At 36.1% G+C, this 26,707-nt stretch overlaps 1 protein-coding gene across 4 annotated transcripts in view; it reads right to left on the bottom strand.

The window, feature by feature from the left end:
* Positions 1-29: 29 nt before the first annotated feature.
* The window catches only part of LOC131536508 (gastrula zinc finger protein XlCGF57.1-like), an 84,223-nt gene continuing 57,545 nt past the window's right edge, over positions 30-26,707 (bottom strand). The window contains exons 1-7 of one of the 4 annotated variants that reach the window (XR_009269989.1): positions 14,454-15,077; positions 14,312-14,344; positions 3,120-3,242; positions 2,305-2,404; positions 2,014-2,148; positions 1,835-1,899; positions 30-1,750 (exon numbers count right to left, since the gene is read on the bottom strand). The gene's annotated coding sequence lies outside the window, so the exon portion shown is untranslated. Of the gene's footprint in view, positions 1,751-1,834; positions 1,900-2,013; positions 2,149-2,299; positions 2,405-3,119; positions 3,243-14,311; positions 14,345-14,453; positions 15,078-26,707 lie in introns of those variants that run through there. The other 3 variants (XR_009269988.1, XR_009269991.1, XR_009269990.1) reach the window with 3 other exon arrangements.

Below are 26,707 nucleotides of genomic sequence, written 5' to 3'. Positions count from 1 at the left end.
TTAATTAGATCAAGAACAAGAATACAGTGCTGACAGTAAACAAAGACACCAAATTAAACAACCAATACATATTGTGACACTTCATTGTACTATTACAGTATTACGCCAATGTGTCATTCAGTAAGACAAGGTACAGACAGACAGTGTGTAGTTTATGTGCAAAGTCATACAATTTGTGCATTGCCAAGAATCACAGCATAAAAGACCTTGAATTTGTAAAAGTCTTGTCAAAAAAATTGCATCTTTGTCCTACTCAAGTGTTGGACATCAGTAATGTACATGCTCATCTTCATTATAATATTCATCTTGATCTTTCCCTGGTAAATAATCCTCAGGTATGCATGAAGTGCTTGTAGCAATTTAGTCCATACAGTCTCTTCTAATGCATCTTTCAGCCTTCCCCTAATGTAACAGAGTCATTAATATGACCTAATGATAATGTCTTAATTAAAACAATCATGGTAATTATATGTATTGTTTACAAAATGAAATGGTGTATGTACCAAACACCATCCTTAATACAGAATATTCACCATACTTTATTATCCAACACCATGTGCAATACTTTACTGGAGGATACAGCATAAAAACAGCTAAAGTAGCATATAAAGACAAATCATATTCAAGAGAAATAAAAAAATAGTTATTTAAAACCATATTATATTAATCAGATAATCAGATGAAGCCACCCAAATGCATGCATGGTGAAATGTCTTGAGCATCATAGAATCACATTCAGTTTCCTTCTCATCATCAGAGCTCTCCTGGTTTTCTTCCTCTTGCTTGCTTGTCCATGTCCCTATCATAAACTTCTTCAATTTCATGAACAATCTGCAGTTGTTATCCATCACATTACAGTACTGACAAACAAAAGAAATGTGACCAATTCAAATCAAATCACTTTATTGTCACAATACCATGAACACGTACAGGTGGTGAAAGTCTTTTGTGCAAACTGCAGCATGACATTATGGATGACACATATTGAATATATATTCAACATATGTAGTTAAAGATATATATATATATATATATATATACACACATACACAATACATGTAGAGAACAACATATGGTAAATATTATACTATACAGAGAGCACGAAATTAAAACAATAATAAAACACAGTAATCACAGTACACATATACCTTTGCAGTGCAGTACGGTATGAATTAATGCACACATAATGTCAGGGTGCAGAATAATAGTGAGTCAGAGTCCAGTCAGTGTAAGTGATGGAGTGCAGTACATAAGAGGTTGGTGGGGTGTGTGTGGTGTTAATGCTACGAGTTCAGTTCAGTCTGATTGCTTGAGGAAAGAACTTGTCTCGCAGTCTGCTGGTGCGGGTGCTGTTGATGGTAATGGTGAAAGCAGTCCATGGTTGGGGTGGCTGGAGTCTGATGGTCCTCCGTGCTTTCTTCACAAACCACCTGGTGTAGATGTCCTGGAGGAACAAAATCATTTAGGGTGCTGTAAATCAATAAACAATATATAATATTACTTATAATTGTTGCACTGGACTTTCCATTGATTCCTGTTGAATGTTGTTGGAGGTATGGGCTATCACTATGGGCTACCACTATCTTGCAGTTGTTCAGTTGGTAAGTTTCTTTTATAGGCCGTAACATCTGAGCTGTCGCAGTAGATCTGTTTGTGAATGCAGTCTTCACAGCAGATATCTGATGGGTTCAGGCAGCAGTGCTTCACTTGGTGGCCACTGAATTGATATCTTCATCAACTGGCTTCAAACCTTCAAACAAAGAGACAAAACAATAAGTCAATGATAACTCCAGAGAAATAGTTTTGGTGAATAGGTGCAGGTGTCAGTACTCACCATATTCAATCATTTCCTTCCCAAATCCCAGAGATGATGCACAGCTGATTTGCTCATTCTAGGAGCTATGAAAAAAAGATGTGTATGTGAAAAATAATAACTGCTGACTTGAAGAGTCCTTTGAGAGATCAACATCAAATGCTGTACTACATTTAACTATTTCTTGAATACATACATACCAATGGAAATGTGCAAATTTTCAGTTCTCTGTCTTCTCTGTTTGGGCACAAGAAGACCATGTTCATTCCCAACAGGACTGCTTTGACTGGCTTGCTGTGATTGATTTTCTTTGTGTTTTTGGTCTTCCATTTTGGCTGTAAAACAAGAAAATATCTATTGACCCCATGTTTAATTAATGCTGTTGGTTAAACATATAAATTAAGACACATATATTTAAGCTCATTCCCCAAAAGATTCAGGTCAGAGGATTTGATGAATAAATATTGATTACAATTTTTTACAAACCTTACCTGGCGAGGGCTCATCATGACAAGAACTCGCTGACCCTCACTAGCAGCTGTTCAGTTGACAAAACTGAAAAAGGCCATCATGCAAACTCTCTGTTTCTACCTTACAACAGAGCAAAAAGAATGTGTGAGTGAGTGACGGAGTAAAGGACTAAGATGAAGAGAAATAGGCAAAGAAAGGCAGAATTGTGCGTTTAAGTTTAACAAAATGAGAGGAAAAAGGTTTTTTTTTTTAGAAAAAGCTGTATCAAGCTATATTAATATGAATTATTTTAAACATGAGTCTATACCGCAGCTATTTAACATTTAATGACAGAGTAACAATATCATCAGAATCTATTTTCATTTTTTTAACATTTAAAAAGACAGAGGAACAATATAATTGGAATTAATTTTCCAGCTGATGAACAATAAAAACAGCCAATCAGAATTCACCTGACTTTAAAGAGCTTGAGCATTTAAAGTAGCAGACAACAACTTAACTGCAGCTTGTATAATAATAATAAACTGAACGTTGTCATTTGTTGATGTGGATGCTAAAATACAGTAGTCCTCATTATAGTATATATAGTGATCTGATTTGGCCAAATTAATTGAAGATCTGATTTGTCACGTGACAATTTAAACTAGCATTTCCAGACTCTTGCTTGGACAGATGTGTTCCATAAATATCAACACGGACAGCGTAAGACTTTGTTGAGGGCTCTTCCTGATGGGGCCGTGGGATATGTAAACCAAAGTTTAAGAAACATCAAATGCTGTGCAAAATGTAACTGCCGTAAAGTTCAGTCAAAGGGTTAAGACCAGCACAGACGTACCATTGGAAATGTTTGCCTTTGCAGCTTTTGGTCTTCTCCATAAACACACAAGATGGCCAAATTCATCCCTCTCCACAAACAAGACAAGAGTTCAACAGGCCTTCCTTTGGTCTTCCTTTTTAGCTGAAACAAAGAAAACAGAAAATGTTGAACCTTTGAAGGACTTTAGCCTCCCTGGCAGCTTCTTCAGGTTCAGCACTGAGCTTCGAGTACAAGTTACCTGTTAATATTAGCAGCTTTTTGACATAACCGATCAAAATTCGGTTCTGAGCTTTGAAAATATGCCATGATGAAAAAGAGAAAGGAAGAAAGAGAGCAAAAATGTGTAAATTAATTATGAATAACAGTTCAGAAAAATAGGCAAGGAAAAGTTGAGAGAGAGAGAGAGAGAGAGAGAGCTGTTGATAAACAGCTGTTGGACACTAAAGGTTGTTGTAGGAGATGGAGATGTATGTGATCTGAAGAAACTGCAAGACAAAAAAATATTGAATTACATTTTTTTTACATAAAAGTATTAAAGGCATGGCAAGTTATGTGATTAACTACAAATACCACATTAAAACTACGTTACTGTGGTAAAAACATGGTAAATGTTGTGTTTTTGTGCTTTAACTACAAATAGTACACAGTAAAAACACAGTTACTGTGGTAAAACAAGGTAAGTGTTGTGGATACTGTGTGTTTAACTACAATTGCCACATTAAAACTAAGCTACTGTGGTAAAAACATGGTAAATATTGTGTTATGTGCTTTAACTACAAATAGTACACAGTAAAAACACAGTTACTGTGGTGAAACAAGGTAAGTGTTGTGGATACCGTGTTTTAACTACAAATACCACATTAAAACTATGTAACTATGGTAAAAAAAATGGTAAATGTGTGGACTTTTACATGATCACTTTCCAACCACAGGCTAATTTCAAACAAATATCACAATGAAAACTAACTTTATAATGCTGGCAGGGTCCACTTGAATGATCTGAACGTCAAACATGTTGAAATAATGGGACAAACAGTGTACAGTATCGATTTGAAACACGACATAATTTCATTCATAAATACAGGACGATCAACTAATGTTACTTTACGAGACGGGTGGAAACTCTACCTGTACGTGTCTTGAAGTTATCTAAAATCCATATCTTTTTAGCAATAAAACACTTCGAATAGCCGGGAGAGTTTAAAACGCAAATAGCAAGCATTTTAAAAGAAACCCACAATGCATTTAGATGAAAGTATCTGTAGCATCTCCTGTTGCCGGGAGGGGCGCTAATCTAGGGAACGCTCGTATGGGTCGTATTTGAGGATAGTGACAAACGACCTTTACGGTCGTATGAGTTGGAGGACTTGTTGCTCAAAAGATAAGTGAATTGAAAACAATTTTATTAAAATAATAATAATGAAAACAGATTAATATCTTAATACCTTTGTATCAAACCGTAACAAAAAACCTACAGGGAACATAGGCTACATTTTGATATTGGAGAAAAAAAAATATATAACTGAAGTAATAAAATGAAAATATATTCAAATCTTCTTATCTTTTATCAGTGCAAACAAAATGTCTCAATGCAACAAACCTACTGGGAATATAGGTTACATTTTGACTGAATTTGAAGGAAAAAAACAAAACAACTGAAGTAATGCAATTAATGCAACAAATGTTGCTTTATTGTAAAGTGTTATTATAACAGACGAAGTAATATTCAAAACCATGTGATTATTTCTCTCTCTCTCTGATTGTTTTCAGATTTCAGCCTCAGATAGCCAAAGAAAAAGCATTAAATATAAATCTCGCTCTCTCGGCTGCTTCATATTAGCGGTCGGCAGCATTAACTCTTGCTTAATTCAAATTCAAGTAATATTGGATTGTATGAAATGCAAGTGCATATATTACTTGACCAAAACTTCACTGGTTTACATTTGCACTTACTGTATCACATCTGTATGTGCGTTGATCAGTTGTAAATAAAAGTTAAAATTAAATCTGAATTTATGAATGATGCAATCACCTGTCGATCTCTTAATTCTCTGAAAAGATCAGGATGAACAAGCGACAAATGCTTAAAAAATGTGATATGTTGCCTCCTGTGGCAACACATGATTTATAGCACCGCTTGCATACAAGTGCAGTAAGGTCAGTTCATTCACCTTTGTCATCTGTTTTGAATGCAAAGTAATGCCATATTTCACTTCTACTGTTCTCTTTATTTATTAATTTTGGGTGCATTTATAGAGTTTCATCTGCTTTATCGCATTGTTCTGTTGTCACGTTTACCGGTTGCGGAGCAATTTGGGAAGCACTGCCACCTACAGGTGCACACGTATATTATTGTGAAATATGGCTTGGCAAGATTCACACAAATATAATGTTGTCTTACGTGAACGTTCAGTTGATGGTTGGGGGAAAGTCTGGTGTGTAACATTATATTGGATCCGTGCATTAGGTCTTAATATAGATCTCTCAATGTTAATCAAACATTAAAGAAAAGATGGAATCACTCGTTGCTCTTGATTAAACTACTGTTTATTTGTATTTTAGTTCTTGTTTTTAATAACAAGGATAAAATAAAAAATAGCTATATTAATAATAATAATATAGTAATTATTTTAAATAAAAGAATAGGAGGAAAATATGTGACGCATTTGCACTTAAAATGCGCACTCCGAAGTGCGTACACTTAGCTTTGGGACACAGCTATAGTCTTGCCTTGCCTGATTTCCTGGTTCCTGATTTTTGCCACGTATCTTGGATTAAACCGTTGCTTGCTGTTTCGGACTCTGTTTGCACCTCGCCTAGATTATTGCTCTCGTTATCGGATTACCCCTCTTGTCAAGCCCTCTGGATATTGTTCGCTGATCGATGACCCATGCTATAGCCTGTCTGTTTGCTGATATTTGACTCTGCCTGTGTTTGTCTATATTTTTGACTACATCACTGTTTAATAAAAGCTTGCACATGGATCCGTAGGCCTCACGTATCGTCGGCTCCGTTACAATGACATGCAGGTTTTTGATGGACGTATTCAGGTGCTTATTGTTTTTTCTAATAATGCCTTAATTAAGTAATGTAGTGCTTTTTTAGTAAAGAACCAAGCTTTTTATTAAAGTAAGTTAAAAATATTTATAAATGTAATTCTTTTTTAAAAACCCTCTACGTCATGTCACCTACTTAAATGACAAATTAATATTGACACAAAAATAACAAACAAACAAACACTGCATCCAGGTAAATCTGTTATGTAAAAAAAAATTAAAAATTAAAAACACTCTTCTGTAGCAGGGGCACGGGAAGATGTTTTAGGCTGGGGGTGCTGTACGCATGCGCGATAGAGGCTATTTACACTAATTGAAAATAGCAGTATTTTTTTTGTGATATGCTATTTACACAGTGCAAATAGCTTTATAGATTATATTTATTGTATGTTAAAATAGCAGGATATTCTGCTAATTACTTATTGCAAATAGTGGTTAATTATTTGTAATACATTATAAAACAGTATGTGATAACTTATTGAGTGTATTTTTTAAATTTTATTTCAAATTATTAAATGGATGCCACCTTATTGGGCCAAGCCCTCCCTACACCTACCCTAACCGATACTTTAGTTTCAATTTTTTTATTATTTCCTTCATTTTTACTAAAAAATAAAATGCTTTTGTGATGTGATTTGAAATTTGAAAAGGGAGGGAAAAAATTTCGCCAAAAGGTAGATTCGAAACACGGTCGATCGTGTCAAAAGAACGTGACACACACTTTACCATCTGCGCCAATACATCTGACAATTAGTGACCGTCTTTTTCAAATTTGACTATCCCATAGAGTTAGTGTAAATCGCCTCTGCCAACAACTGGCCTGTTTGCACTTAAATAGACACTCCGATTTTTATTTTATTTTATTCCCAACAGTTGCCCACAGAAAAAAAACAGCACCCCCACTTCCCGCGCCTCTGTTCTGTAGATGAAAGTGGTTACACATAATTATGACATTGATAACATCACCAGCATGACTGTATTGTGTTGTAATTTAAGGTCTCTTAAAAATTGTGTTCCCCCTGTGTTTTAAATGTAAAAACACTGTTCTGCAGCTAAAACTGTTTAGACGTAATTATGGCATTAAAATCATCACGAGCATCAGTTACCTAAAATAATAAGAGTATGGAGCGAATTTTGTGCCAATATTCATCGGACAAATCCAGTGTCTTGCAAATAAACACAATCTGCTTTGCAAAGAAAACTCGTCTTTCAAACAAAAGCAACCTGATTTGCAAATACAAAACTATTTGAAAAAAATGCAGATGTATGGACAAATATGTATTGTGTGTTACAACTGTGAGACTCATTTGCCTTTTTATGACGAAATGTGACTTGATTTTCTCACAAATGCGGCAGCTGCAGGCAGATTTTCTCACATGTGTGCAAACAGATTTTCTCACAAATGCAATCCAAAAACAGCAGATGGCCTGTTGGTCAATTTACGCTAGCCTCTCGAGACCCGAAACACCTCTTTACCTTTTCAGGAAATACAGCAGACCAACATGAGTGGGGAACAGGTGAGTTTCTGTCTTACTATATCTATAATTAACCATTTAGCCTAGGTGTTTTCACAAAGCATCCCCACTACAATGTTAGTGAAATTCACAATAAGTGCTGTAAAGTTGTTAACATGATTGATTAGTTCAAAAATCAGTAGTGACATGGCTAAACATTTAACTAGGCAGTCTTTCTCTATAAAAACTGATCCAATCTCTGTATCTCTTATCCTCTGTTGGATCGCAGGATATAGAATATATAGGCTACTTATGTTGATACAATTGTTTAACATTCAAAACAATGCAGTGGTATAGCAATATATTGTCACAATATATAGTAATTTTAAAATGCAAATGTATTATGGATAGCGACAGTATTGTGTACCAAAAATGAAAGCTTAGACAATTTAATTTAGTATCAGATATAGTAATATCACCCAAGAGGTCATTAATTACTTACAAAAAAATGTAAAACAAATCACATTATTTAGTACAATATCTAAAACTTTTTAAATGTTATAACACTGTGAAATCATTTGTGTCAAATAATTATGTAATTTTGTAGCTAAGCAAAATGATGAATATTTCTCTTCTGGTGTCACTCTTGTCCTGTGAATTGGGGAGAAGGATTAAGTTCACGCTGATATAATACTAAATTCAGTGTTTAAATAAACAGTGGTTTACCAGTATTTCAGAATGATTTTAACAATGGAATGATTAGAAAATAATCTTTGTGGTCGAAGACCACGAAAATAACAGAAAATACAGATACAAGTATAGTTTTAAACTGCAAAGGTTCTACTTTTCTTGGTGTATAGTCTTAATAACAACAGAACAATGTGCTTTTCTAAAATAAAGACAACAAACAGGGTGCGTTCTCGTCCTTCTCTGGGAATTTTCTTCACTGGCAAATTAATAAAACAACCTGAATCTCAGTGAATATGTGCCTCACATACATGATACATACATGTATAGAAAGCTCGACATGTCTACTTTAAAAAAAACAGTTCAAATTGAAAACAAATATTCTCTGATTAGGCATATACAATCTGTATGAAAGTAAGGAGAGGTACAGTTTCTCCTGTAATGTGATCCCGCCTCACACTGAGCACTCTGTTCACATGTTAATGATCTGAGATCAGCCAGAGATCAGTCAGTCATGTTAAAAACTTTACAGCACTTATTGTGAATTTCACTAACATTGTAGTGGGGATGCTTTGTGAAAACACCTAGGCTAAATGGTTAATTATAGATATAGTAAGACAGAAACTCAGCTGTTCCCCACTCGTGTTGGTCTGCTGTATTCCCTGAAAAGGTAAAAAGGTGTTTCGGGTCTCGAGAGACTAGCGTAAACTGACCAACAGCACCATCTGCTGTTTTTGGATTGCATTTGTGAGAAAATCTGCCTGCATCCACCGCATTTGTGAGAAAATCAAGTCACATTTCGTCATAAAAAGGCAAATGAGTCTCACAGTTGTAACACACAATATATATTTGTCCATACATCTGCATTTTCTCTCAAATAGATTTGTATTTGCAGATCAGTTTGCGTTTGTTTGAAAGACGAGTTTTCTTTGCAAAGCAGATTGTGTTTATTTGCAAGACACTGGATTTATTTGATGAATATTGGCACAAAATTTGCTCCATATAAGAGAGACTACTCATTGTGCAGCGCAATATAGTTTATTTGTTATTATTTCGACAAGGCATAAAAGTGCATTCACACACACACACACACTAACACAAACAATAACAATAAAATGGAAAATGGGCATATGAACAAAAGAATGAAGGAATTTAACTGTCTAATCATAATTTATCAGGTCACAGTTGATAAAACAAGCAAAAGGTAGAATTAGCAGGGAAATCTGACTTTGTAGCGATTGAACATAGCGTTATGTGCATTAATACATGTATTTAATCACAAATTGTCTAATGAACATGGTGAAATGAACCTTGTGCTTGTGAAAAGACAGCAAAACCACTCTCTTCGCATGGGCGAAATCATGACGTCATGATTTTCGTACTGAATCGGGGTTGCCAGGTTTTCACAACAAAACCCGCCCAATTGCTACTCAAAACCATAGCCGTCTCACTACGCAGACCGGCAACACTGCTGAAGTTGCGCATGCACTATGAGGGGGAAACAGGGGAACTGAATTCTCCGGAACACCGGTTTTGTGGAATGACTCATTTATTCCTCAAACACAATAGGTCCATTATTGAAACTCGGTGAAAGTTTGATCATGGCATATTTGGTTACACAAACAGCACAAATGGCTTGTGAAAAAACAAAAAAAAAAACAAAACACCACACATTGACTGCATGCCACTTTCATGTAAGCAGAAATCGCTGTGGAGAGATTGCTATTCGCTAAACTCCAGCACATGTATGTTTTTATATCAGCTTTTGTTCCGCCATCAGTCAGCGCACGCACAGGGTTGCCAGATTGCACAGATTAAGTAAAGACACCGAAAATGTATCCTTAAAGGAGAAAAGCTCTGTTTTGGGGACTGAAGCTCTACACGCCCGGCAACCACAAGCATGAATGGTAGTGAAGACTTGTTGTCAATGCAAGATAACACAAATGCCCAATTAAAAACTATGGCAAGCCGTTTTGACTTTTATTCATTCTCAGGATATGACTTCTTGATATCAACAATTCAATTTTCACTAGTTAAAATGTTCATTCTTGATATCAGGAATTAGATTTCCACTAGTAACAATGGCTATTTTTGATATCAGCAATTGCATTTCCACTAGTAACAATGTTAATTCTTGATATCAACAATTACATTTTCACTAGTTAAAATGCTAATTGTTGATATCAAGAATTAAATTGTTGATATCAAGAATTAAATTGTTGATATCTGTAATTGTATTTTCACTAGTTAAATGTCACCATAGGCTGCCATTCAAAATCAATTGTTGATATCAAGAATTAATTTCTTACTAGTAACAATTTAATTCTTGATATCAGAAATACAATTCTTACTAGTAAAAATGTCTATTCTTGATATCAAGAATTAAATTCTTGATATCAACAATTTAATTCTTGATATCAACAATTTAATTCTTGATATCAACAATTTAATTTCTGATATCAAGAATTAAATTGTTGATATCAAAAATTACCCTCCCAATTCTTGATATCAACAATTCAATTCTTGATATCAGAAATTGATATCAAGAATTAAATTGTTGATATCAAGAATAGACATTTTTACTAGTAAGAATTGTATTTCTGATATCAAGAATTAAATTGTTACTAGTAAGAAATTAATTCTTGATATCAACAATTGATTTTGAATGGCAGCCTATGGTGACATTTAACTAGTGAAAATACAATTACAGATATCAACAATTTAATTCTTGATATCAACAATTTAATTCTTGATATCAACAATTAGCATTTTAACTAGTGAAAATGTAATTGTTGATATCAAGAATTAACATTGTTACTAGTGGAAATGTAATTGCTGATATCAAAAATAACCATTGTTACTAGTGGAAATCTAATTCCTGATATCAAGAATGAACATTTTAACTAGTGAAAATTGAATTGTTGATATCAAGAAGTCATATCCTGAGAATGAATAAAAGTTAAAACGGCTTGCCATAAAAAACACGTTTTCATGATAAATAACGAGCCGGCCGATATCGTGACGATTGTTTAATTAACTGAGAAAGGTGGATATTGTTATCGATATTAAATACAATTAATTGTGCAGCCCTGGTTTCAACTATACAGCAGAGCGAGAGCACACGTTACTCGAACGACGTTTCTCCGAACTACACTAGCCATAATGCATTTTTCTTGGGACTACAACAGCCATAGATAGTGATCTTCTCCTGCAACACTGTCATTTATAGGCCTATAACCGCGATAAGCACATGATTCTGACACTGCGCACAGCTGAAATCAACCACATTCATCACAATGAAACATCAACCTTAGAAATAACAAACGTGAACACTGAGATAATGCTGATGTATATGGCGAACTCCCTTTAAAATGCATACACAAGAATGCTTATTTCATTTAACCTGTTTCCTGTCCGTTACTATCGGCGTGTCTTCAGTGATTACATATGCTCTAGCTGTAACACCCATGCATTTAGGATTTAGCTGCTAATTGCAATTAGATGCTGCTAATGTGCTTAATATTTTGCTCCTGCATGCAAGCAAACTGCTAACATGACACTTATTTTAAACTTGATTATGGTTGCTCATTTTTTTTTATTCAATTAGGCAGACCACGCAATACACACAAAAGAGCATTCACTTATCTTAGATGTTGATTTTGCTGTTCTGAAGCTGCTACAACAAGCACTAGTCATAGATTTGAATATTGAGCAGAGAGCTCATTGGCTACTGATACAGGAGAGAACCAATCAGCTGTGCCATGTGATAATGATGTTAGTAGGTCAGATTGGGTTAGACCTATCAGACTGTGCCATCTAGAGTTTCATGCCTGAACTCGGTATTTCGTGTCATTCAGCATTGAGTCCAGTGTTTCAGGTAACATTCACATAGGAGTGCAACAAAATGAATCCTAACAAGGGAATTCAAATATTCAAAAACTACTTTTAATTTGACAGCATTTTCTAAAGCAAAAGCATGCATTTATCAAATATTTTTCATCTGTTATTGAAGGACACAGGATTTTCCATGGTCCTTCGTATTGCTGCCAATGGCTTTAATTCTCATGATTTCTGCAGCATACATATCAGTGGTCTCTTTGTATCTCTTCATGGCCTCCTCCATATTCTGCCTGCATTCTTCCATTTGTTTATAATGCTGATGTAGTCGCTCTTTCTCTGATTCGGTCTCATCTTCAGAGTTTTTAGGTAAATCTTCACTGATCTGTTGATCTGTGACTGTATCTTTCATATTTTCTACATTCTGTTCTCTACTTGAAGCTTTTGTTTTACATTCTTCTGTCCTCTCATTATATTTTCTTTGCTTTTTTCTTCTTCAGGATGATTCTGAAAGAAAACTCTACTGTTGCCGTAGTAACAAAACTTTCACGCATATCTTTTTTTTCTTTTTCTTTTTTTTTTTTGTTGAAGAAATTATAGAGGCTGTGTCTATAGCAAAAAGGTGGCCAAAAATTAAAGATTAAGTGGATATTTGAATTTTAAATGTTTGGTCAATAGCCTATTAGACAAGGACTTTAAGAGTAAAGCCTCATTCTATCCCGAATCTTTGAAAGGTGCATTGTATGTGTTGAAAGTAAAACCTAAAAAAAAAAACAGCGCACATAAGAAACCGATTGCATGCTTTCGCGAGCTTCAGAAAATGCACGTGATCACAGATTGCACACTTCCCAGACGAACATCCCCCCCGCCCAGAAATTGAAATAATAACCCATGATATAAGATTTTGGCCATATTGCCCATCTAAGTCATTAGTTTGGGCACCACACACCAGGTGACACTTTGGCCTCAAAGCTTACCCCTTGCCTACTCTGGCTCGATTGCTATTCCTGAGATAAAACACGCCCTCCTCAATACCCTATGAACAAAGAAATGTATAAATAAATAAATGTGAAAAAAATGTCTTATTACGGCAGCTTTGGCATTCCATAAGCGCGCTCTCAGAAACACGCTGCTCTCGCAAAGAGAAAATAATCACTTCATCCGGTGTTTAAGTGAATAAAATAGCCAACTGACAGCCTTACTTACTGGAGTTCCACAACTACTGAGGCTTTGTTTGTGAGGTAAGGGAGGGGGAGACTCAAAGTGCCGTTTTTTGGCCCGTTTTCTTTTGTTGTTTTATTTCATACAAAATTATTTTAAGTATAAAACATTATTTACAATACACAGCATGTTTTTTAATCATATATTTAGGGGACAACCCTCAGATGGGGGTAGCTGGCTTCCGCCTATGTATCAATGGTATTACATATTTAAGATGCGTCCAAAATTACAAAAACATATACATACAGGTGCTGGTCATATAATTACAATATCATTATAAAGTTGATTTCACTAATTCCATTCAAAAACTGAAACTTGTATATTATATTCATTCATTACACACAGACTGATATATTTCAAATGTTTATTTATTTTAATTTTAATGATTATAACTGACAACTAAGGAAAATCCCAAATTTAGTATCTCAGAAAATTAGAATATTACTTACAACCAATACAAAGAAAGGATTTTTAGAAATCTTGGCCAACTGAAAAGTATGAACATGAAAAGTATGAGCATGTACAGCACTCAATACTTAGTTGGGGCTCCTTTTGCCTGAATTACTGCAACAGTATTGTAAAAGGAACTGCACTAAAATAAATCTTCATTAATCAATAATATGTCTGGAAATTCTAATAACAGTTATAATAAAAATTGTTGGTGTTTTACTGCCACTAGTGTTCAATTCAGCTGGAAACTGTAGCAAAATTTACATATAGGTACATTTTGGGAGTTTTCCAGAAATTAACATAGAGCCATGTTTTCATGTCACATGTTTCAATGACACAAGTTAGTGTCAATTTACACTTTATCACCTGGAAATGGACATGGTTTCTCTTTTTCTTGTTTAGTTAGCAAAATCTAGCATTGCATAATTGCACAAATAAATTATCTTTATGTCTTTATTGAATTTTATCAGGAGTGTTATAAAATTAAAATGCACTTCATACTTACTATGATTCACGCTACATGCCCGTCTACTAAAACCTGAACAGACACCATTAAAAGAAAAAAGAGAGAGAGATGGGAAGTTTATTCTATTGCAACAATAATAAATTAAATAAAAAAAACTTGTGCACTGGAGGTAAAGGATTACCCTTATGTATCTTGTTTGTTGTTTGGCAAACTGTGTCTTCTTTCATCAGGAATGGTCTTAGGTCTTCAGGAATCTTCAGCCGATGGCCTTTATTTTCCTCCACCATCTTCTCAATGCTCTCCAGAAGTTTCTGCACTTGTGATTGGTCTCCATTCCTCTGTAGATGATGGTGTGGATGTCTGCTGGTCTTCAGTAGAGACTTTACTGATTCTGTGTCAGACTCTTTAATGCTCACATACTCCTGCTCCTCATGCATGAAGATAACAATCACATACTCAGATGAACCTTCACCGAATATGAGGTTAATGAGCTTGAGAGTGTCTCTGTCCTGCTCTGTAAATGTGCCAGATTTGAAAACCAGCAGCAGGGCATGAGGTTCTGGACAAGACTGATTGAAGCGTCTTCTTATGTCTTGTTCATCAGGTGAGAAAGCAGGACTGAACAGGTCAGGAGTGTTGATGAGCACCACACGTCTCTCCATCACCATCCCATCATGCCTTTCAAACAAATGCAGGGAGGATGGTGACTCTGAGAACACATTTTGTCCAAAGATTGTATTTCCACAAGAGACTTTAACATCTGTATGTGACCCCAGCAGAACTATTATCATCTCTTCTATAATCACAGACACTGAAATCACACAAACAGGTATCACTACTCACAGTTCTGTTAATTAATTCTCTTAAATCAATATTTGGAGCAGATGCATGGTTTTTCAAAATCTGTACTACCGTATTGTCCCGAATATAAGACGACCCTGATTACAAGACGACCCCCCTTTTTTCAGATGTACCTTTTGGAAAAAGGCTTTTTGAAAACAAAATCTTGTTTTTTGTTGTTGTTGTTTTCCTCTCTGTAAAACACATTTCTTCTTAAATTATTTTCAAAAAAATTTCCTATTTTAATTTTTGTTTTGAAAGTATGGTAAATACTGGTAAAATGTACCAACAATGACATTGAAAAATATACACTTTTTGATATACCATTGAAATAACAGTTAGCCCATCTGAATTATATAACATTTAGGCTATCCTTCTCATAGTAATTTTACACAATTTTCACAATTTTATTATCAGTAGAAGTGAAATCTTATTGTAGTCTTCAAATCTGGGTATAGTCTTATACTTTAAAATCACTTACAGAGGAAGTTTGTTCCCATCAGGCTAACATGACAGTCACGACTCATGCCGCTGTAAGCTTTTCTTTTTCTTTTTTCACTCGCGATCTTTACAACACGAATTATGTTACATATTTCATGGCACACTCGTTTTATGCATGTTTGGCGCCAACTATTGTTGTGGGTGTATTATCGACATGTCAAAGTCTAGACCCCGAATATAAGATGTATTTCCAAGAAAAAAAACGTTGTCTTATATTCGGGTCAATACGGTAATTAATGTGAATTAATACAGAGTTAAGATACAAGGGGCCAGACTTACTAACAGCTTGTGCCAGCGCAAACTGTCTTTTGGCATTAAAATAGTAGGCTACTGTCAGGAATCACACAACATGATTGCGCTCATCAAATTACTGGTATTTGCACCATTATTTAACGCCCCCCCAAAAAAGCAAAGCAGGCGGTAATTTGCGCTGCTCTTGGTAAATTGTGCTGGTCATTATGGAAATGATCCGGCTGCGTCTGTGTTCTTTAATGTGCGCATTGTTAGTAAATCACATGCAGAATTTCCCCTCCCATCGGCGCTTGTATGGAATTGCGCTCTAACACTAATTTGCCCTGTTTACTAAATCTGGCCCAAGAACTGTAATGAAGCTGAAGCTGGTAATATGACTATTGCTGTTAGATTCATATTTATAGAAAGAGAAACTACATTGTATATGCATTATACAACCAAAGCACCAGTATAACCATCAGTAATATCTGATGTGTTGTTTTTGTACTTATGAGAGATTTTATTTAATTCTTAAGATAAATAATGAAAAAAGAAAATAAAAACTGGTAATCATTATATTCCAAGAAATTCCTTGGAATCATTTATTGAATGTAAAAAAGAAGAAAAAAAGTTTTCTTATTCAAGGCTGAAAGCATCAGTTTATTTAATATCACATCTTGAAGATCGCGTTCTACTGCACATATTTTATTTAAATGTAAAACTCACTTGACGGAGGTTGACGTTTGCTTCCACTTCTTTTGAATAATCCTGAACTTCCCTGATCTTCATCGGTTTAAGAAAAATAACTAATTCAAAAGAATATTGTTTAAATGCACAGAAATGTCTTATTGTAACATGAACTATACGTTATTTCATTGCTCAATACAATAATTTGAATATATATATACACACATATATACATACATACATATACACTTTAGAAGAATTGCTGTGTTTCACAAAATTATTTACAGAAATGAAAGAAATGAAGTCACCAGGTTGTCTGGATGATTCGCTCCAGTCAGCCATCTTCACAAAGTTATCACTTCTTATGATAAAATTCTTCAGACAGTAAGTAACAAACTGTGCTGTAGCTTCATTAACATAAATGTTTATGTGTTAAATCTAACACTGTGAACTCATTACACCGCAGAAACTGGTTAGACTTGATATGTGGCGTAGGCTACATTCCATACAACTCCCAGTGTGATCTGTCAAAGGACTACCGAATACAGGGACGTGTATTTAAAATGTTGTAGATTTAAGTAGCAAATGAGAATCTGTAACGGGGTCAACGAGATGTGAGGCGTGCAGATCCATTTGCAAAGCTTTATTAGTCAGAGACATGGTCAAAACAGGCAGGGTCACACAAATGGCAAACAGGAATATAGAGGGCAAGGCAGAAGAGTACTCAAGTGAACGGGCGTAGTCTCTGATCGGCAAACAATATCCAGAGGGCTAGATGAGAGGGGTAATCCAGGTACACAAGCAATAATCCGGGCAGGGGCGAACAGAGTCCGAGACAACAGGCAAAGGGTTACTCCAAGATACAATGGCAGAAATCAGAACACAAGGAAACAGGCAAGGCAAGACTAAGACAACCAAGTAGACAAGACTAAACAAACACAGAAAGGCTTGGTAAAGCAGCTATCGCTAGGAGAGGGATATATGCAGAACTAAACACAGAGCTAAGCACAAACACAGAATGGCTTGGTAAGGCAGCTAACACTTGGAGAGTGCTACACGCAGAACAATACTTGGCAAACTGTGAACAGAAGTCCATGGTTTATATAGGGTGTGTGATTGTGTGATAGCTGTGTGATCAGAGCATTCAGCTGGGTAAGTGCAATCAGTGTAATCAGCTGTGTATGTGTCATCAGTGCAATGGATGATGGGAAATGCAGTCCAGTATGATGTATGGTGTGAGAGTCAATGTGGTGAACGAGTGACTTCTGGTGGTGAGTGAACGGAAGTTCATAGACCGGATTCGTGACAGAATTGCTAAAATTATTGAATATATTTTGAGACAAAGGTCTTTTTAATAATTTGTTGTTTATGTTATTTTTGTTAAAGATAATTAAAGCAACAGTTTTTAAATTACGAAAGAATGTGTAAAAGTATGATAAAAAGCACCCTGTTAGGGCTAAAGGCACAATAATTAACATGATGATTAATATATGGGTGACTTTTCCATTTGTTGACATGACATGGTTAGATTCCGATGGTAAATATCATATATTATGTTGGGTGTCCATCTTAGAGATAATCACCATGTTTAGAATGATACCATCATATTTAAAAAACATGATAGTAATCATATCATTGTCAGGGATTCGTCACAATCACCACAGTCACCATCCAGGACAATCACCCGCTCACAGTCACCCGAATACTAATCACCCACACCTGCTGTCACCAGTCAAGCCACAGTATAAACATACGCACATCCCAACCTCTCATTGTCCGGTCTACCGTTCACCTACATGGACTGCTCTGGACTCCCCAAAGAATTACCTACCTGATATATTTACCCTTGGACTCTCCGCCGATCCTCCTACGAATCCTGTTGTTCCCGATCCAAGATCCTCCACCAACCTGATCCTTTGTTAAAGAATAACTATACAGGAACAAGTGACTAATGCACGATTAACATTGTAGTAATTACTATTACCTAACAAGAAACTCTGATTATTTATTAAGTAATAGCGCTCAGTTGAAACTGGTAGTTCACTAGTAGCTAATCAATAACTACTATTTTGTTATATATATCCTGGAGAACTACTAAGAACTACTGTATACATGTTGATAATTAATGTGAATTATGCATAATGTATAATTAATTCTAAAATGAAGATCATGGTAACCCTCTAGTAATGACTCAAGTATTACCAAATCCTTCTAAATGAACTACTAATTACTTGGATCAGTATTCTAAAGTGAAAATCATCATAACTTCCTAATATTGACTGATGTCATTGTGAGCTTTTGAATATATGTAAGGTTTTGGATAGTAATGACTCAAGTGTTACTATATCCTTCTGAAGAAACTACTAATTATTTGGATCAGTATTCTAAAGTGAAGATCACGGTAACCCACTAGTAATGATTTAAATGTTACCAAATCTAGCAAAATTAATTACTAACCAAAACCCTACAAAAACCTCAAAAGTTTACAATGACGTCAGTAATTACTAGAGAGTTATCACAATCTTCACTTTAGAATACTGATCCAAATAATTAGTAATTCCTTCTGGAGAATTTGGTAATACTTGTGTCATTACGAGTGGGTTACCATGACCTTTACTTTAGAATTAATAATACATAATCTATTATTCATATTAATTATCAACCTGTATGTGTCACGGTGCACACAGCATGGAGGAACGAGGAACACGCAGACGAGGATAAACTTCAAAATAACAGTCTTTAATGTAGACATCAGGGCATGACAAGGCAAGGCTGACACACAGACAGGAACACCAGGGAGTAACAAGTAGACCAGACCAAATCTAACTAAACAAGCATGAACTAAATACACATGATAATTACTAAAACACAGCTGGACAAGACTTAACTGATAATCACACTTAACAAGGACAGGAACATGGCCAAATAAGGACACAAGAGACGGACACACACGACAGAGGACTGACATAACTCTCCCCTAAGGCACGACCAGCGCCGTAACAGTACCACCGGGGAGGGCACTCTGGAGGCACCTCAGGACAGACATTGACAGAGACATCCAGAGCGGAACAGACAGAACGGGCCAAGGTGGAGCTGGGAGCTCTGGAGGCCATGGCAGGTGGTCTTCGTGGCCGTGGCCTCTTCCATCGGTCCGGCCACTACAGCCGGGACCTTTACTACCCCCCCCACCAAAAATTCCATGCAGTATTAAGGGGGTATCAAGAGCCCTCCGGGGCTAAACGTACAGGAGAGGACAGGACAGTACAGGATAGCCCTCCAGGGCTAAACACACAGGAACAGGACAGGAACAGAACAGGCCACTGGGGCCCAAACACACAGGGACAGGACAGCCCACAGAAACAGGAAGCCCTCCTGTACTCGCTAGGAAGCTGAGGCTTCTTCTGGGCATGACAAGGAGTCAGGGGCCCTCACAGGATCCCTCAGCAACCGCCTCCACTTCCACGACAGGAGGAGCACTGCCCTCGACGAGTCTCTGTGGACTCAAGACATGACAGGGTTAAGATTGCTCCCGTGGGCACGAAAAGACTTAAAACTGACGCTGGTCACTTGACTTGGGAAGCCGCGGATGGCGGTGGTGAATTCCCCGCGAACAGCAGGCTGGAGAGCCGCAGACGGCCACGCAGCATTCGCGGCGATCCCGCCGAACTCCCACGCGTTGCTGTCGCGGGCTAGTGCGGGATGACGAGCGGCAACAGAAGAATGCAAAAACCAAGATATTTGCGTGTTTTCTTTTTCATAAGGTTATGCCCTTCTCGTTCTACACTTCATGCATGTGTACAGAATATAATGCGTACCATGCTGATTTGTACAGAGGCTCAGTAGATTTGCACTTAACAAGCCTAAACAGACAGCGAATGAGAGAGAGATCGACTGAGCGTGTGCGATTACCTGCATCTGGCCTGCATCATCCTTCAGGCCGAGTCATGTAATATTTGTGAAAATAGGTTGTAATGTCCAAGGAAAGCAAAATCTCTCAACGCTCTGCTGGTCAGCTGAGGCTTTAAAAGTGGCGCTCAAAGTTAAAATGATTTCAACAGCGTGTTTCATTACATTTCTCTTTGATGAATCAGCGTTTTTGAACATGTAGTTGAATGAACAGTTTAAATACTCACTCAAAGCCAGTCCCTTGATGCCACCTTGTGATGTAACAATGAAACTGCACTAACTGACAGCCTGTCTAGAACACGCAGGTGAAATATCAACAGAAAAAGTCTCTTATCCATTCATATTTGAGGATCAGTACTGTTATATATAGCTATAACAATAGCCTATTTTATTGTCAGGTTTATGTTCTGTTGTGTGGACCACTATTTTGCCATTCTCTCACATTTAACAAAAACCCACCAATTCACCATCTCAAAAATTAGAATACTTCATAAGAAAAAAATTTTTTGTGAATTGTTGGCCTTCTGGAAAGTTCATTTACTGTATATGTACTCAATACTTGGTAGGGCTCCTTTTGCTTTAATTACTGCCTCACTTGGCGTGGCATGGAGGTGGTCAATTTGTGGCACTGCTGAGGTGGTCTGGAAGCCCAGGTTTCTTTGACAGTGGCCTTCAGCTCATCTGCATTTTTGGTCTCTTGTCTCTGAGATAGAGATATATATATATATATATATATATATATATATATATATATATATATATATATATATATATATATATATATATATATATATATATATGGCGATAACCATGCGGATGACACCACATATTGAGCCACTCAAAATTACCATATGGGAAATTCCTTCACGACATCCCTAAGATTGATACTATTAGAGATAAAATTGTAACCATGCATCCATCAGATACAGTATCACATCAGATAGTGATCTATAGATCCCCTGAGGAACAATTCCACTCATTCTCTACTGTAGGAGAGGAAGAATTGTATAAACTTGTTAAATCATCTAAACCAACAACATGCATGTTAGACCCTATCCCATCTAAACTACTAAAATAGGTGCTTCCAGAAGTCATAGATCCTCTTTTGGCTATTATTAATTCATCATTGTCATTAGGATATTTCCCTAAAACCTTCAAATTAGCTGTTATTAAGCATCTCATTAAAAAAACTAAACTTGACCCTAAAAATCTATTTAATTACAGACCAATCTCAAATCTTTCTGTCAAAGATACTAGAAAAGGTAATATCCTCACAATTATATTCCTTCTTAGAGAAAAAAGGTGTCTGTGAGGAATTCCAGTCAGGATTTAGACCGTATCATAGCACTGAGACTGCTCTCAGAGTTACAAATGACCAGCTCTTATCATCTGATCGTGGTTGTATCCGATGGAGTGGATGCCGAGCTGTTATATCCTTCACATTGATATTTGATTAGTAATAAAGTTATTAATCAGTATTTAACCTCCTAAATTATTTGATGATTGACTTACGTTAGTTTTGCCCAGTCTTTAAGTTGTAGCATGGTAGTAAGACTGGAATGTGTAACATTATTTTTGGCATGCTGAGAGCTCTCTTTCCTAGTGCCACAGTGCCATGTCAGGAGGTCAGGATTACCTCCCATCTACGTGATCAACGAGTGATTGAGACGTCTGAGATATTGACATGTTTGCATAATAGATATCAAAGAATCCTGCTTTATTCTGTATTTCTACTCTCTAAGATGATGACTGCATAGTGTATGTAATGAACCATACTGATAAGACGCTTGCTAGAGCTAGGCAACCTTGAAGTGAAGATAAGTGTCTGTATGGCACACCAGGTTGATAAAGTCCATGGTCTGGTCTTCCAGTGGACGATCCTGCTGCTCCAGGCAAAGCAGCTGGACTGTAGGCAGATCCATAGAGGGAGACGAACAAAAACAAAACAAACAGAATAAACGCGACTAAATATACTCAGCTGAGGGTGTGCTATTCTGTCACCGGTGCTGTGATAGTAAAAGCGCACGATGCAGGAGTAAACCAAAACAGAGTCTTTTAGTGATAAATCCAAACAAGAAAGAGAAGTAATCCAGGAGCAAGGGGTAGCACAACACAGGACACAGGACTTAGGACTTAAATGCAGAAGACAAACGAGATAATTAATAAACACAGATGGAACGAAATAAACTAATCAGGGCAACTCAGGAAAACTAGGTCAAAGGAAGATAAGGAAGATAAGGCAGGAGAACAGGAACACAAACAAAAGTCTATAACCATGACACATCTTCTCTCTCTCTCTTACTCTCTTTATTTTTAAGTCACAATATATCAACATTGGTATAATTTGCACCAATAAAATGTCAAAAAGATGGAGGGAATTTGGCCAGGACACCGGGGTTACACCCCTACTCTTTACGATGAGTGTCATGGGATTTTTAATGACCACAGAGAGTCAGGACCACATAACACATGCTAATGATAAACTTTCACTCTATGATGGTTAAACTTAACAGTTAATTCGTGAATCACATGCGTGCCGAACCGTGGGGTCTGGTCCATACGGATCATCTACCATCTGTTGCACTTTTACCAGATGAGAAGACCTGCAGCGCCGCCGCAGTGCGATGCGTCAGTTGCCGTGTCTGGGAAACTCACGTATCACGTTAAGTTCAAGATGGAAACCTCTAAGTACTCTCCTTAGCTGCAATATTACTCCTTTCTTACTGTATGTTACAGTCTTGTATTCCTAATTTTTATGCATTTTAGCAGACTTACAGTGCATTCAGGCTATACATTTACATTTATCAGTATGTGTGTTGCCAGGGAATTGAACCCACAACCTTCTGCGCTGCTAACGCAATGCTCTACCACTCAGCCACACGTCTTTACCTGCACTTTTTGTATTCAATATTATACTATATTATATTATATTGTATTATACTATACTATTATACTTTGTTTACATTTATCTCTATCACTATTATTAACAAATTTAATTTCAGAGGAAATTCCTCTTCTGAATTCCTTATTATTCCTGTCAATGTTCCATTAATTACAGCTGTCATAGTGTCTATACTGTCCTGTCCCTATCAAGGTTAAATGTATTATTTTAACCTCTCTACTAATTTGAATTTGAATTCAGTACAACATTATTGTCTTAGCTTCTAATTCAGAGCACTTTATAGTACACTATAATTTGTCATAACAGCGTGCATTATTCTACTGAGGTGCTTCGGTGGTATTTCTGCCTGACCTTGGACTCTGCACTTCTAACTGCTCACCTGTATTCTAAATTTCTTCTAATGCTTGTTCTCCTAGCAGGTAAAAAATTGCATCTGCTACTCTTTTTATTTTGCAATGTGGTCTCTTCACGTTTTTCTGTTCTTTATTCTGCTCTCGCTAAGTTTCACGTCCATAGTGTCTGATGGAGTTATCGTAAATCTTAATGTCTCTGCTTTATCTGTTTTTCTGAACTCCCAGTTTTCAGATGTTTGATTTTACAACTTCTCTTATTATAATTTTTCCGTGTTTAGTAATCTCATTAGTCTACTTATTCTAAATTGTATTCTCATTATCATTTGTTTATTATCCTCTAATTTTAACCTTCCTGTATTAAACTTTAAGTTTTAAATTCCTTTTTAAGCTGCACAACACTCTGTAATTAACTGGCTTAATCTTTTTTCTTTTTCCACTTTCATCAACATTTTCTATTTTATTTGCCAGATATTTTTGTCTTTATTTAATTTTAATGTTTAACTTGACTTATTTTCTCTTTACTGTTTTAACTATTTAATTTTCTTTATCATACACTATTATTTAATCACAATCTTTCTAAACACTGCATGAATTCTGACTTATACGTGATTCACTATTTTCTGCTCTCTTTATGCTATAAAGAGTAATTCAAGCTCTAACTTCTACAACTCTCTCATTGCAACTGTTGTAAATCTCTTCCCGCTACAGGCATTTTTACGGCTGCGGACGGGCCGCAAAAATCCTGGCTGCTCATCTCCTTTCTTATTTTTATTACTTTTATTTTTCAGATTCTTTCTGTTGTAGTTTCTAATTTGTATTGTTTATTCTAATTTAATTTAGCTGTATGTAGTGTACTGTATGTAGTTTCACATAGCCTACTCTTCAATTACAAATTACTGGATGATCAAATGGTCTTTAATATTTAACTTGGATATTTAACTTAAATATCTACTTTAATTTTACTTCTACATGTATTATTTCATCTCAGTTAATGTTGCGGTTATAGTTTTAAACTTTAACTTTGCACAGTTTTCACTGCAATCTGTTTTAACGATATGTAGTTCAGATGTAGTGAAATTTAGACTGTGTTGGAGGATCAGGTATTTCGTTCTTGTTTTAATGTGAAGATTAGAGGTGCTGCTATTCTTATAAGAAGAGATTTTCAATTTTTCACTGGCAATGTTATCAGTGACCCTAATGGCCGATATGTTATCGTGGTAGGTATTTGGAAAACAAGTCATTTTGGCAAACGTCTATGCCCCAAACTTTGATGATTGCAATATTTTAGCAAAGATTTTGGGGCTATTCCATCGGCTGACAATCATGCTTTAATCATGGGGGATACTTTCAAGTGTTTTGGATACTTCCCTAGACAGGTCAATAGAATGTGTTAAAGGGACCATCAAAATAAAGTGAAACCGTATTTTGAAATGTTTTAACTAATCTAGGGCTGTAAATAACGATTACTTTGGTAATCAAGTAATCTACTGATTATTTTGACAATTGAGTAATCTGATATATGAAAACGAGGCTTTAATATGACTACATTTACATACAAACTAACAAATAGGCAATAATAATTGGCTTAAATACAGTATCAAAACCAAGTAATTACATGGTTTTATTGAACCACACTGATATGCTTATAATAAGTAGGCCTACATTATGTATTATAACAAATAACCTACCTGCAGAGGGCGTCTACGGCCTGGTGATGTTTCACTTTACCACGTTCCTATGTAAAAATGCGCTAGACTAGAGTGACGTCTTTGAGCATTGCGCCGCGCAGCTTTTTTCAACGTATCGCGCTGGAGACCCAGGCTTCTTTTCCATTCATCAGGGCTGCGGCTCTGGATACTATTATGCGCGTCTCGTGTTTATAAAAGCAAAAACTTCGGATTGGCTAGTAATGTTAGTTTGGCTGAGAGTGAAAACAGTGTTCCTCTCATTCTATTGGTATGAACTCGTGAACAAGTATTTTCTTTAAATGTAGGACTATCTTTTTTTTCTTTTCTTTTTTTTTCACAGCCGAACAGATGCAGCATCTTCCTCGGCACTTCAACTGTTTGTTCGCTGCAGCGGATCTGAATTTCAGGGACTGATTAACACGGTAAGTTGAAGCCGAATGATTGGTGATATAAAGTCATGCGAAATCGCTTACTCCACTAGGGAGCTGAGGTTAGGTTTGCAAATTGTACTGTATAGCTAGCTATCCTGCACACATAGCAAGCTAAGTTGGCTGCACAGTGCTAAGCAGTGTGGCCTTGCAGGCAACAATCGGCAGATAACGGCGGTTGAGACCGTGTTGTTAATATGAAATTAAATAAGTGCTGTAGTCATGCCGACTATGTGTTTTAAGGCTACTTTGGCTTTAATTTGACCAATATCATCACTTTTAATCGTTAGTTAACTTAAACTAATATTTGACATTAAAACGGTAAGGTAAAAGTCCTAGACAAAACACGTTAACATTAGTACTACGCTAGTTTAAATTAACACAAGTGTTGCAGATCTTCTAGAGAGATGGCCTGCCCTCTTTGAACCATCACAATTAAGGGAAACTCAGCAAAGTTGACTAGCTAAAACCCAATTCTTTGTCATCTACTGGTATGGCTAAAAAATGCAGTGGGGTATGCACTAAGTCAACAGAATCTTTTTCAAATAATTCACAAAACTTTCTTCACCATCAGACTCTGTTTCTTTTATGCTGTGCCACATTCAGTTGAATTTCACATTGCTCAATTATGGTAAATGGCCCATAGTTGTGAAGACGGGGCACATAAGGCAACAAACTTGACTAAAGATTAAATTTCATTCTTGCATTTTTCATAATTAAAAATAACTATATAGTGAATATGTTCCTTTACTGCTTGCTACTGTCCATGATTTTCATTTGATTGAAACCTAATGTGTATCCAAAACTCTCATGTTGTTTAAATCACAGAAAAAAAAACATATCACTTTTGGTATGTAACTAAGATGGTATACTTCTCTTTACAGATCAGTGAAGAGTTC

The sequence above is a fragment of the Onychostoma macrolepis genome, chromosome 03, assembly GCF_012432095.1.
Source record: "Onychostoma macrolepis isolate SWU-2019 chromosome 03, ASM1243209v1, whole genome shotgun sequence".
NCBI classification, from domain to species: domain Eukaryota; kingdom Metazoa; phylum Chordata; class Actinopteri; order Cypriniformes; family Cyprinidae; genus Onychostoma; species Onychostoma macrolepis.
This window is presented reverse-complemented; position numbering and strand designations above follow the sequence as displayed.